The following is a 14,394-nucleotide window of genomic DNA, read 5'->3' as shown; positions in this document are numbered from 1 at the left end:
TCAGCCTTAATCTCAGGCTCTGGGAAGCAAGACAGGTCCCCCTAGGGACTAAAAGAGAAGGCTGAACAGATCCCTGTGTCCCCTCTGCAGATTGGATGCCCAGCCAAGGCTGGAGTGTCCTCCTGAGGTCTGAGCTATTATGGGGCAGGCCAGCCGTGGTTGCTCTGGCTCCTGTCCATGACCTGTGGGAGGCCACAGCAGCTAGGCAAGGAGCCAGGTGTCAGTAACATTCCCTCCCGGGAGCCTAGGGTAGCTCTTGAGCATGGAGATGAGAACCAGGCTAACTAGCCTGGGTTAACTGCTTTCTGCCTGATAAAAAAGAAAAAGGAGTTTGGAGTTCAACCACGCAGAATCTTTAACCCCAAAACTGTGACGCTTAGCCTGTAATAATCCATGAGAAACACATGTGAGACTTGTTAGGCATGAAGGCTCCTGGGCCCCACCCCAGATTGTGATTCAATGGGTCTAGAGTGAGCTCTGGGGTTCTGCATTTTAACTCGGGTGTGAGTGATTTTGAAGCAGATGGTCCACAAAGCACATTGAAATAAACACTGCTGTAGCCTAATAGCTATCTCTTACAGATGGGGAAATTAAGGCTCAGGGAGAGACCCGAGTTGCAGTGACCCCCAGGACCAGGACCCAAGCTCTCCACTGCACAAACCAGAGCTGCCCTCCACTAGAAGAGATGAGACTTCCAGAGCTGTCAGCTACTTGAACATTTCAGACACATTCTCTGTTATTGACAGGCACTAATGGGGTAATGAACTAAAGAGACCTGAGTTCACCCAATAATTGCAGGTAAGACTAAAAGAGTAAATATGATCCTCTTTAATGTAAAGCAAGCTTCTCCACTATAGAGGTCTCATGTGAAGCTTTAAGCACGGGCATAGGCCAACCATCTCTTTTTTAGTTTTGTTTATTCATTCATTTAGCTTTCAGGAAAAATATGTCAGAATGCTTGTAAAATACATAGAGTAAGAGAAACCAAAATATGTCAAATTTTCAAAAATGCGATCTATCCGTATCTGAGCAGGATGATACGAACATGAACACATGCAGGCATCTAACTTTCCACACTGAGTAGTTACCTGAATGCAGAAGCAAGAGGTGAGGAAGAGAAGGTATGAGAAAAAAATGTATCAGGATGAGATAATACATACGGCATAATGTTAACCAAGGCAGAATATACAATTCTACATATACATTACTGCCAACTTTTCAAAATGCAGCTATACAAACCCTGAAAAGAACAAAATAAGAAAATAAAAAATAATTCAGGCAATTAAGGATTTTTTTTTCAGTCAATTCCCCTGCCCTGCCCAGCATACACAAAAGTAACAAAAGAAATTAAGGAGAGAGAAATATAAGAATTGCCATAGCAAGGGACAGTGAAAAAAAAATTATATTCTGATATATATGCCTTACACTGGGATTCTGACACTTTCTTGGAAATAAGAATTGTCTGAAGGGTTTGTTAAAATGTGGATTCCCAGGCTGGCCCTCAGAGATGCTGGTTTTGTTTATTTCTTTGAGACGGGGTTTTGCTGTATTGTCCAGGCTGGTCTCGAACTCCTGGGCTTAAGTGATCCTCCTACCTCAGCCTCCTGAGAAGCTGGGATTACAGGCGTGCACCACTGAGTCTGGCTCCAAGATGCAAGTTTCTAAAAAATTTTATTTATTAAAACATGGTATTTTTAATCTGTTTTAGCAAAAAAATGCTGATTTTAATGAGCCTCTCATGTAGTCCTCATTGTGATAGGGACACTGTTTGGTCCTAGACAGTAATGCCCTTCTCTCAGCCCTTCCTCTACCCCAGTCCAATTTAATCATGCCCAAAATCTCAGTTAGAATCTATTTTCTGTAACAAGACCATATTAAAATGCAACCTCTGTCTGGGTGGTCATCTATTGAGAGTGACCATTATAACACTGAGTGATAAGATGAATCTGACCTTCAGACCTTCTTCTGAAACTGGGTTTGTGTACTAAGAGTAACAAATATTTGTTGTCCGCTTAGGGTGGACCCAATATTAAGAGCTTTGCATGCTTTCAACAGCTCCAAGGGGTAGTACTCTGGTTGCTCCCATTTTCCAAATGAGAAAACAGGTTCAGAGAGGTTAAGTAATCTTCTCAAGGTCACACAGTTAGTAAAGTAGAAGAACTAAGTTTTGAGTCCACATTTTCTTAAAATTTAGGAATACGCTACCTCTCCTAAAATACAGTCAAAGTGAAGAGATAGCATCATGCTCCCGGGAATCCGAAATGAATAAAAAGACACACCAAGAGAAGGTAGGGTAGGAAACCAAATCAGGCCTAATGACAATATTTCCTAAGCCAAAATCCCTGAATGTGGTCAAAGAGCCCTCTTTTCCCCCCACATTTTGCAAAGGTATGAAGCTCAAGGTGTGAAGATAAGTAAGAACCATACTTATTTATATTCTTATGGAGTATGATATATTCCTTAAAACTATACCCATCTACGGAAATGAGACTGAATCCCTCAATCAAGATGGAAATATGGACTCTGGGTGTGAGGATTACAACAGTGGGTCTGAAAAGACCTCAACACTGACCTTCGGAAGTGCTTCATTTTAAATTCTCTGATATCAGACAGATTTCCCCACAGTCCAAGGCTGTAAAGAAACCAGGTGCCATCACCCGCTTGATGGATTAGAACTCAAGACTCCAGTGGTAGTCATTGCATGCCTGTATCACAATTCATCTTCCACCTTTTGGTTACTACAAATAAAGTTGCTACAAGAACTTTTGTCCAAGTCTTTGTAAGGGCATATGTCTTCACTTCTCTTAGGTAAATGCCTAGGAGTAAAATTGTCATATATATGGCAGGTGGATGTGTAACTACTTAAGGACTTACCTAATAGGTATCCAAAATGTCATTGTTCTATTTTGTAGAGTAGTACACTAGTAGTGTATGAGTCTCAATGACTTAACATCCTTGCCAATACTTAAGCCATTCTAGTGGGCTTGTGGTGGTGGTATCTCACCGCAGTTTTCATTTCAGTTTTCTTAATGACGAATGATGTTAAACGTCTTTTCATGTGTTTGCTTGCCATCCACATATTTTCTCTGCTAATGAGTATGTACAATCATTTTGTTTATTTTTCATATTTTTAAATTTTTGCATTGTGTGAGTTCTGTATACATTCTTGAAGCAGAAACCTTCATTGGATATGTGTTTTATAAACATTTTCTCCAAGTTTGTAGTTTGCTTTTTCATTTTCATAAGTGTTTCTTAAAGAGCAAACTGTTTAAATTTTGATTTTCTCCAACAAATTGATATTTTCTTTTAGAGCTTGTTCTTGTTTCATATTTTAAAGACCTGTGCCAAGCCCAAGACCGCAATGATTTTCTCTTATGTTTTCTCTCATTTTAACTCTTACTTTAGGTTTATAATTTATTTAGAGTAATTTTTCGTATGTGGTGGGGTTTTCTTCAGCATATGACCATCAGATTGTTTCAGCATCACCTAATGAAAAGATTTTCCTTTCCCTCATTAAATTGCCTTGGCAATTTTGTTGAAAATCAATTAATCATATATGTATGGGTTTATTTCTCAACTCTATTCTATTCTACGGATCTGTGTATCTTTATGGCAATACCACACTGAGACTGCGTTAATTACTGTAGCCTTAGAATACATCTTAAAATCAAGCAGTGTAGTTCCTCTTTGTTGTTTTCAAAATTTTTCTTTGCTCTTCTAGGTTCTTTGTTTTTCCAAGTGAATTATATAATCTGCTTGTAAATTTATGCAAAAAACTTGCTGAGGTTTTTATTGGGATTGCATTCAATCTGTGGATCAATGTTTGGAAGCATTGGCATCTTATTATTAAGTGTTCTGACCCATAAATGCAATTTATCTCTCCGTTTATGTCTTCTTTCATTTCTCCCAGCAACATTTTACAGTTCTCAGAGTATAGATCTTGAATAACCCCTCCAAGTTTATCACTAAGTATTTCACATTCTTCAGGCTATTGTGGTGGATTATTTTACTTCAACTTCCAAAGGTTTGTTACCAGCTTATAGAAATGTGGTTCATTTTTGTGTCCCGATCTTGCAAAACTCACTTATTACTTCCAGTGGCGTCTTTGTGGCTTCCTCGGGATTTTCTACAGAGATGATTATGCCTTCTGCAAATAACGCTATTTTTACTTCTTCTTTTTCAATTTATATGTTTTTGCTTCATTGCCCTGGACAATGTTAGATGGACATGATAGGACTGGACAATCTTGCTTTATTCCTTATCTAAAGGAGAAAGCATTCAGTCTGTTGCCATTAAGGATGATGTTAGCTGTAGGTTTTTTTGTTTTGTTTTGTTTTTTTAATAGATACCCTTTATCCAGCTGAGGACATTCCGTTCTTTTGTTGGTGGTGGTGTTGCTGCTGCTGCTGTTTGAAACAGAGTCTCGTTTTGTTCCCCAGGCTGGAGTGCCCTGGAGCAATTATGGCTCATTGCAACCTTAACTTCCTAGGCTCAGCGTTCCTCTTCTTTCAGCATCCTTAGTAGCTGGGATCACTGGCATGCACCACCATGCCTTGCTAATTTTTAATTTTTTTACTGTGTGTGTGTGTGGAGACAGGGTCTTATTATGCTGCTCAGGCTGATCTCAAACTCCTGAACTCAAGCAATCTTCTGCTGAGATTATAAGCATGAGCCACTGTACCCAGTGAGGAAGTTCCTTTCTACACCTGAATTAATGACATTTTTAAAAATCAGGAATAAATATTCCATTTTTTCAACATCTAATGAATACTTTTTCTGTACTTATGAGATTATTTTGTTTCCCCTTTTAAAGAAAATCTCTTAATATGATAAATTCCATTTATTGATTTTCAAGTGGTAAACCAACTCTGCATTTTTGTACTTAGTCATGCATTATCTGTTTTATGTATTGTTGCATTTGAAAACTCTGTTAAATGTTTATGTGTCTACGTTTATGAGGAATATTGATCTAAAGTTTTCTTGTAATGCGTTTGTCTGATTTTGGTATCAGGGTAACGCTAGCTTCATAGAACAAATTGGAAGTTCCCTCTTCTCCTATATTTTGAAAATATGTGTGTTTAATTGTACTATTTCTCTTTAAATGCTTTGTAGAATTTACCAGTGAACTCATATGGATCTGAAATTCTCTCTTTCTGAATGTCGTTACCTACAAATTCAAGTTTTTAAATGGACATAGGTCTATTCGGGCAACCTGTTTCTTGCCTTGTAGTTGCTATTTTCCAAAGAATTTGCCTGTTTTAATTATGTTGTCGAATTTATTGGCATAATGTTGCAAATAACATTCCCTAATTAGCCTTTTAATATGTATAACATCAGGAGTGATGTTACCTCTTTCCTTCCTGATATTAGTAATCTGTATCTTATGGCCAAAGGTTTCATTTTTATTAATTTTTTACAAAGAACTAGCTTTGCTTTCACTGATTCTATTACTTTTTCTATTTTATTGATTTATGTTCTGATCTTTATTATTTTCCTTAAATTTTGCTTACTTTTGGGTTTAATTTGACATTCTTCCCTTTTTTTGATTTCTTAAGGTAGAGATTGAGGTCATTGATTTGAGATGTTTGCATTTTTCTAACATAAGAATTTAATGCTATGAGTTTTCCTTTCAGTACTGTTTCAGTTGCATTGCAGCAAATTTTGATATGTTGTAAAGACCTCACAGTATGAGCACTTTAAGAATATGTATTCTGCTCTTGTTAGGTAGAGTGTTCCATAAATGTCAATTAGGTCTCGTTGGTTGCCCATGTTTTTCAGGTCTCTAAACCCTTATTAATTTTATGTCTACTGTTCTATTAATTATTGAGATGGGATACTGAGATCTCTGACTATAATTGTGGATTTGCTTAATTTTGCATCTAGTTCTGTCAGTTTGGTGTTCACATATTTTGAAGCTTTGTAATAAGTGTATACATATGTATCATTGTTACTGCTAATGAATTGACCCCTTTATCATTAAGGAATGACCCTCCTTATCCATAGGTAGCGTTCTTTACTCTGAAATATACTTTATTAAGATACCAACTGTTTCTCAAAACCAAGAAGGTGAAGTTACTGAAGGGATTCATATTGGTAAAGACCTAGATTCATTATGGAATGATGATAATGACAGTGAAGAAGAAAATACCTGACGTGTGTTGAATGTTCACTGTCTTCCAGGAACTGTACCAAGTGGTTTACGTGCTAATTTCACATTCACACATTCACAGTCTCACTACTTGGAGGCCTTTTGCTGTTATCTCTCATTTTATGAAAAAGAATAATTTCACCTCAAAATTTTAAAAACTTTTAGTGGTTATCTCATCCAGCTCCCCTCTTTTCCCAGGGCGGAAGCTAAGGCCCAAAAGGAAGGGGCGCAGAGTAGGAATGCAGAGATTCATCCCTCAAGAGAGGATGTTTTGCCTTTCATTATCCACCTTCCCCCAAACAGGCAACAATTAAAGTCTAAGTGTTCAAGTTCTCTTGATTAACATATACTTTTTACCATCTATTGCTTTGTACTATAGCCATTTCTCCATCTGCTCACCCATCCCTCCATCCATCCATCCATTTACTCATCCATCCATTCATCATCCATCCATCCATCCATCCATGCATCCATCCATGCAACCATCCATCCATTCATGCATCCATGCATCCATCCATCCATCCATCCATCCATCCAACCATCCATCCATCCATGCATCCATCCATTCATCCATCCAACCATCCATCCAGCCATGCATCCATCCATCCATCCATCCATCCATGCCTCCATGCATCCATGCATCCATGCATCCATCCATCCATCCATCCATCCATCCATCCATCCATCCATGCATCCATCCATGCATGCATGCATCCATCCATCCATCCATCCATCCATCCATCCATCCATCCATGCATCCATCCATCCATCCATCCATCCATGCATCCATGCATCCATCCATCCATGCATCCATCCATCCATCCATCCATCTACTCATCCATCCACTCACCAATCTATCCATCCAGACATCTACTCATTTATTCATTCATCCACCCACCCATCTAGTCATCCATCTAAACCATTATCTAGACTTCTGTATATCTCCAGCATTCTTATTGTGGGGAAAAAACAAGCAGACCTAATCCCCACCTTCAAGGAGCTCACAATCTGGCAAAGCAAATATCTGCACAGATGCAAGACAGCTTCATATATGCATTAAAATACACAGCTGTGCGTGTCAGTATAAGAAGCCACAAGAGAGTTCTACTCCCTCTGTGTAGGGAGTCACTTTGGGCTTCCAGGATGGGAAGATATTGGAGGAGGTTCTTGTAACAAGAGTAACAGTTTAAAACAACTGTTAGACAAAGAGGACCCCTGAGACGCTTAAGACATGGCACCTGTCTTCAAAAACCCTGAATACAGACAGTGGTTTTCAAAGTGTGGTCTTCAGACCAACGGCATGTGTTTATAAGGGAACTACTTTGTGACACGGATTCTTAGACTCTACCTACTAATTCAGAAACTCTGGGTGTGGGACCCTGTAATCTGTAAATAATAGTCCCTCTGGGTGACTGCAATGCACAGCAAAGTTTGAGAACCACTGCTGTAGAGGAGAAGGCTACAAAACAATAATTCAATGTGAAAAACATGAGGGGCTGGTGGGTCATGCCTGTAATCCCAGCACTTTGGGAGGCTGAGGCGGGTGGATCACCTGAGGTCAGGAGTTCAAGACCAGCCTGGCCAACATGGAGAAACCCCGTCTCTACTAAAAATACAAAATTAGCCAGGCGTGGTGGTGCATGCCTGTAATACCAGCTACTTGGGTGGCTGAGGCTGGAGAATTGCTCGAACCCGGGAGGTGGGGGTTGCAGTGAGCAGAGATCACGTCATTGCACTCCAGCCTGGGTAACAAGAGCGAAACTCGGTCTCAAAAAAGCAAAAAAAAAAAAAAAAAAAACAAAGAAAAAAGTAAGAAAAGCGCTGAGGATGCAGAAATGAGAGCTAGTAACTCTTCACCGGTACCTGTCTTGCCTTCTCGGTTAGGCTTTGAGTTCCCTGAGGGTAAGAGTGGCATCCTCCTGTTCATTTCATCTCTCCAGGGTCTTGCCTATAATAGACATCCAGTAGGTAAAGATTGTTGTAGACAGAGTCCAGCACGAGGCTGCAAGCTTCAGGGGCTCCAAAAGGGAGAGTGATCCTTTAGGTAATTAGAGAAGGTAGCCGTAGCGGATGATGAAGGACAGGACAGTTTTCGGAAGGCTTGAACAAAGATTGGGCTTTTCTTGGGCAGAAGATCTCAAGCTATAGTGACCACCATCCCTCACAGCTCACCCTTCAAGACTGTACAAAAGGGCTTTCCCAACCTTAAGCTCATTTACTTTTTCAAAAAAATCAAGCCTAGGAGAAAGACAGGTTTATGACCCTCACATTACAGATGAAGAAACTCAAGCCCAGAGAGGGACAGTGACTCACCCAAAGCCACACAGCCAGTTTTCAGAAGAGAAGCATCCAAAACCAAGTCTTCTGAGGTTCATCATCGCCCTTTTCGGGAATCACACAAAGCCTTGTTCACTTCTCTGAGCCTGGATTGGTCCATATAAAATTCCTTTCCCTACAGTCTCTTTTTCTCACAGTTCTGAAGGTAGTAATTCAATGATCCACCCCCATATCTAAAATTCAAAGGATGCTATACAGTGATTTTGACCAGAGATGTGAAAAAATTCCATCTGTTAAAGACAGGAGTTGATAGCATCTTTGTTGCTCCCTTCTGATAATCCCCGGGGTTTGTCTTTTGTCAGCTTGCACACCGGAAAAGTATGGGGGATTCTCCGCTCACAGCCAGAGAATAAAGACCTGTATCCAAGGGCTTTAAAAAGCCCAAACCTCATCATTTCTCTTTGTTCCCCTACTATGGGGCAAGGAGAGTGTCTTATTCCATGGGGGCTGCTATAACGAAATATTAGATTGGGTGGTTTCAACAATGCAAATTTATTTCTTACAGTTTTGGAGGCTGGAAAGTCAAAGATCAAGGTGTCAGCCAATTTGGTTCCTGATGAGGCTCATTTCCTTGGGTCACAGATGGTTATCTTCTTGCCATGTCCTCAGACAGAAGAGAGAAGAGGGGTGGAGGAGAGTGAGAGACAGAGAGAGAGAGAGAGAGAGAGAGAGAGAGAGAGAGGGCGCACACACTTTGTGCCTCTTACTGTACGGGCATTAATCTCATCATGAGGGCTTCACCCTCATGACCTGATTACTCTCCTAATACCATCACATTGGGGGTTGGGGCTTCAAGGTATAACTTGGGAAGGGCACAAGCTTTCTGTCCATTATAGGAAAGGAACAGAACAGCCACCCAGAATGACAATGCCCGTATCTGGCTCCGCCATATCGGACAGCTCAATCTAGGACCAGACAAGCCAAAGCATTGTGTACCTCCTGTAAGCAATTGGTTTTCAGACAAGGATCTTCTCTTCATACCCCAAAGTGGTGAAAAATCAAGAGTGGGGATTTCTTAGAAACAAACCCATATGAATACGTTTCTTAGGTAATACTAAGTATCCTGAACACAGCCATAGACACCATAGAAGAACCAATCTCTTTATTAACTCGTGAAGTCAAAGAAGTTTGGACTCTGAGCCTCTAACCTCCATCATGAAGGCTTTTAAATGCATCTGGTGCTTCTAGAATCTGTTGTTCTCCATTCTCTCAAAATTGTATAAAGCCACAGAGTACCTCCTATATGCCATTCATTTACTTAATATCCCAGCTGGGCTCCCTGGTATTTCTTGGAAGAACCATTAGCTACGATTAAATAAATAAATTTTTACTGTAACTCACCGTGGAGGTGCTTCTAAGAGTTACCTGTGTGAGATGCAACCAGATCACAAATTATGGTCTGCAACTCCATTTATGGCCTGTAATTGGGGGTTCACATTTGAGGCCATTGTCAATTTGCTCCACTGCATCATCTGAGAACATACAATGTCCTTCCTGATTGCAGCGACTTACGATGCTCTCAGAGAAGGTTTCACTTATACCACCTAAATTTTAAGCTAGGCCATTCCAAACAAACCCTTCAAAAGTGGTAAAAAAAAAAAACCCACAATGGTATTAGCAATCTATTGCTGCATAACAAACTATCCCACAAAGCTTAGGAGCTGAAAAAAAAACCAAGCATTTATTATTTCTCATGAATCTATGTGTCAATTAGATGGTTCTGCTGATTTGAGCCAAGGTCAGACGACTTAGGACCTGCTCTTGCACCTGTGGTCAGCTGGCAAGTCAGCTGAGGGCTGGTTGTTCTAGAGTGACCAAATCCACATATACTGCAGCAGGCTGTTTATAAACTGGATCAGGTGGTTTTCACACTTCAGTGAACTGGCTTGCATTGTTCTTAGTTGTGGCAAACTTGGAGTTGTTCTTAGTTGTGGCAAGATTCCAAGAAAAAAAGAGCAAACATTCAAGGTCTTTTGAGGCTTAGGCTCAGAACTGGCACATCATCACCTCTGCTGCATTCTTTTTTTTTTTTTTTTTTTTCTTTCTTTCTTGTGAGACAGAGTCTCGCTCTGTTGCCCAGGCTGGAGCACAATGGCAGGATCCCGGCTCACTGCAACCTCCACCTCCCATGTTCAAGCAATTCTCCCACCTGGGCCTCCGAAGTAGCTGGGATTACAGGCACCTGTGTTTTTTGTAGAGACGGGGTTTCACCATGTTGGCCAGGCTGGTCTTGACCTGCTGACCTCAGGTGATCCGCCCACCTCGGCCTCCCAAAGTGCTGGGATTACAGGCACGAGCCATTGCGCCCTGCCTCCTCTGCTGCATTCTATTGGTCAAAGCAAGTCATGTGCTGAGCCCTGATTCCCCATTTCTTGATTGTGGGACCTGCAAAGTCACATTGCCAAGGGTGTGGATAAAGGAAGGGGCAGAGAATTAGAGCCATTTTTAGCCATCTAACCTGCCTACCTACTATTGTGGTCACAAACAGAAATTTAATTGTATTCAAGTAGATTGAAACGTCAAATCCCCCAGAAGCACATTATTTGGTTGAATCGTAAAAATTGCCTGTATTTGACTTTTTAAAACAGCTTTATTGTGGTATAATTTACATATCATAAATTCATCCATTTTAAGTGTGCAATCCAATGAGTTTTAGTACATTTAGAAACTTGGGCAACCATCGCCATCATCCAGTTTTAGCACATTCTTATCACTCCCAAACGATCTCTTTTGCCTGTTTGCAGTCGGTCCTCTCTTCCCACCCCCAGCTGCAGGCAACCACTGATATGCTTTCTGATTCTACAGATTTGCCTTTTCTGGAGATTTCACATAAATGGAATCCTACAATATATACATGGTCTTTGTGTCTAGCTTCTTTCACGTAGCATGTTTTTGAGGTTCATTCATGCTGGTGCATGTATCAAATACCGCGTTCCTTTTCGCTGCTGAGTAGTATTCCATTACATGGATGTATCACGTTTCGTTTATCCATTCACCAGTCTATGGACATTTGGATGCGTTCCACTTTTTGGCAATTCCGAATACCGTTGCTGTACACATTTGTGTACAAGTCTTTGTGTGTACATATGCTTTCCCTTTTCTTGGATGAATTGCTTGGAGCAGAATTGTTGGGTCATATGACAAGTTGACGTTTCACTTTGAGAGAATCTGCCAAACTGTTTTCCAAAGTAGCTACACCATTTTGCACCCTTACCAGCAATGGCTGAGAGTTCTAGTTTCTGTACCTACTCACCAACACTTGCTATCGTCAGTGTCTTTGATTGACAGTTTTTGACCTACGAAAATGGCATTTCATGTAGTTCAACTTGATATGGCCATCCGCACTTTATGGCTACGAAACTGAGACCCTCGAGTGCGAGAGAAAATTAGATTCCAATTTGCATTGATCTGTCATGTAAACCTAAGCCTTGTGAACTGCGCCTGTCTGCCTCCCTCTCTCACTGGAAGCTTGCCCCTGGCTTGCTGTTCCAGTCACCAGAGAGGCATGCTCCAATCTCAGATCCCCTTCCACCCATCTCCTAGTCCCTCTGGAAGCTGGCTGGGCCTGCAGGTTTGCAGCCTAGACTTAACTGCAAAAAGCAACTCATTCACGCCTGCTGCTCCACACAGCTGATGCCAAAGGAAACCAGGGCTGGCTTGGGTGTGTCTGAGCCCCATGTGCTTATTCCCAGATTGGTGTTTATAAAAGGAGTTCTGTGGCTTCTACTTAATACGTCCTCTGTGCTATGGTTTGATTGGGTCCCCCAAAGTTCACGTATTAGAAAGAATCCCCAATGCAGCAGTATTGAGACGTGGGACATTTAAGAGGTCAGTAGGTCGTGAAGCTCTGCTCTCATGAATGGATCAATGCCATTATCTCAGGGGTGTGTTAGTTGCCTTGGGAATGGGGTCCTTATCAAAGGTGTCCCTCTTTCTTGTTTTATTTTATTTTTATTTATTTATTTATTTATTTATTTTTAAAATTCAGTCTCCGTAGAGACTGTCAAAAATTGCCAATGCTGACTATATTTCAAGTCGTCAGGGCAGGGTATTGGGAAAAGTTTTCAATTAGCAATAATCATGCCTCGGAGAAACCTCATTGGCTACGATACTGCCACTGCGCAAAGCTAAAGGTGTCCCTCTTTCCTCTCCCTCTTGCCCGTGGGATACCTTCTGCCATGGGAAGTCCTTCACCAGATGCGGCCCCTTGATCTTGGACTTCCCAGACTCCAGAACGATGGAGTTAAGATAAATTTCTATTCATTACAAATAACCTAGTCTATGATATTCAGTTTTGCCAGAATAAATGGACTAAGACACTCTGTAAGTTGAAAGATAAGCTCATCAGAGTCTGTTACTACTTTATTATTTCCTCTCTTAGGTTTGCTGAATTTGTGCTGTTACCTGGAGAAGAAAATATAAATTTGTATACATATACATTATATATATATATATATAAACTTTTTTCCTCCAGCTCCTCATCAGCTGACACTTTTCTGGAAACACATTATTTTAGAAATGTGTTCTGACACTCCAAACCTCTGTGCACACCCCCTGCAAAGCCTTGGCAGGGGAGTAGAAAAGGCAGCGCTTTTAAAATGCTGGCCTGAAAACCTGGGATGACCTCTGATGAGGTTTCCACTGGTCTTTGTGGAAATGAGGAGAATAATGTTGAGAGAATGTTGAGAAAGCTACATTTATTTAATTTAAAGGGCTTTCCTCTAGCCTATGATTCGTTCTCCCCACCGTTAGGTTTTAAAATGCCCTTGCCTTCTGAAATAATGGAGGTAAAAGATGGTAGTAATTTTTATAAAATGACTGCTTTGGCAAAATAGAAAATGGAATATGTTATGTCTGTCTCTCTATCTCTCTGTTGATCTAGCTCTCTATCAATCTATCTCTCTATCAATCTTTCTCTCTATCTCTCTATCTTTCTGTCTCTCTATTTATCTATCTATCTCTTTATCTGTATCTATCTACCTATCATTTAATATTTTGTAACTGCTAAGTGATGTCCAGATATCTGGGAGTCACTGTCTTGGTAGCAAAGACATGGGGATAGGAGAGAAAATATTAAATCTACTTTTTAAAAGGAGACAGTCTTGCTCTGTTGCCCAGGCTACAGTGCAGTGGTACAATCGTAGCTCACTGCAGGCTTGAGCTCCTGGGTTCAAGCAATCCTCCTGCCTGGGCCTCCCAAAGTGGCCAGGACTGTAGGCGTGCAGCATCTGAAACCTACTTTTGAATTCCACAATCCTGGTTTTAAATGTAACACAGCCCCTTTGTTGCAGTTTGGTCTGGGGTAGTAATAATCATGGTAACAACAATGGCAGAAATCAATGCAATACTCTTTCTACGGACCAAGCACCATTCTCCGTCCTTCATATTCACAAAGTCATTTGGTCTTTATGACATCTCGGTGAAGTGAGTGCTGTGATCATCCTCAGTCTACAGAGGAGGGCACCAGGTCAGAGAGGGGAAGTCATGTGCCTCCAGGACAGGGGGATGCCGAGGTAGGGACTCTAACTTCAGAGCCACAATAGGGCCACACTGGATCTACCAGTTCAAGCTTCTGAACCTCAGTTTCTCCATCAGTAAAATACAATGAAAACGACCAGGGTTGTAGCAGATAAATCCATGTGAAAAGGGGCAGATATCTTGATCAACCCATGGTATGTGCCTAATTGCTATTAGTGTTTCCATCTTTTCCTCGGGGCAAGCTCTTTAGGTTTCTCACGGAAGGCAGGTTAGCTGGTGAATAGCTTGGGTTTGGGAAGCTCACAGACCCAGTCCTGGCTGCCCTGTTTCTTGGCTGTGAAGCCCTGGGCATGCTGCTCACCCTCTGTGTGCCTCATGTCCTCACCTATTGCAGGTTGAGAGAAGGTGGGGTCACTTTTCACTTGGTATAA

General features: G+C 41.1%; 1 non-coding gene across 1 annotated transcript; it reads right to left on the bottom strand.

Annotated features, from left to right (window-relative positions):
• Window positions 1-12,473: 12,473 nt before the first annotated feature.
• LOC116535665 lies at window positions 12,474-12,614 on the bottom strand. Its single transcript, XR_004262309.1, has one exon. It is a non-coding gene; the product is annotated as a U4 spliceosomal RNA (small nuclear RNA).
• Window positions 12,615-14,394: the final 1,780 nt, after the last annotated feature.

The sequence above is a fragment of the Sapajus apella genome, unplaced genomic scaffold, assembly GCF_009761245.1.
Source record: "Sapajus apella isolate SASKATOON/1434 unplaced genomic scaffold, GSC_monkey_1.0 scaffold95, whole genome shotgun sequence".
NCBI lineage: Eukaryota > Metazoa > Chordata > Mammalia > Primates > Cebidae > Sapajus > Sapajus apella.
This window is presented reverse-complemented; position numbering and strand designations above follow the sequence as displayed.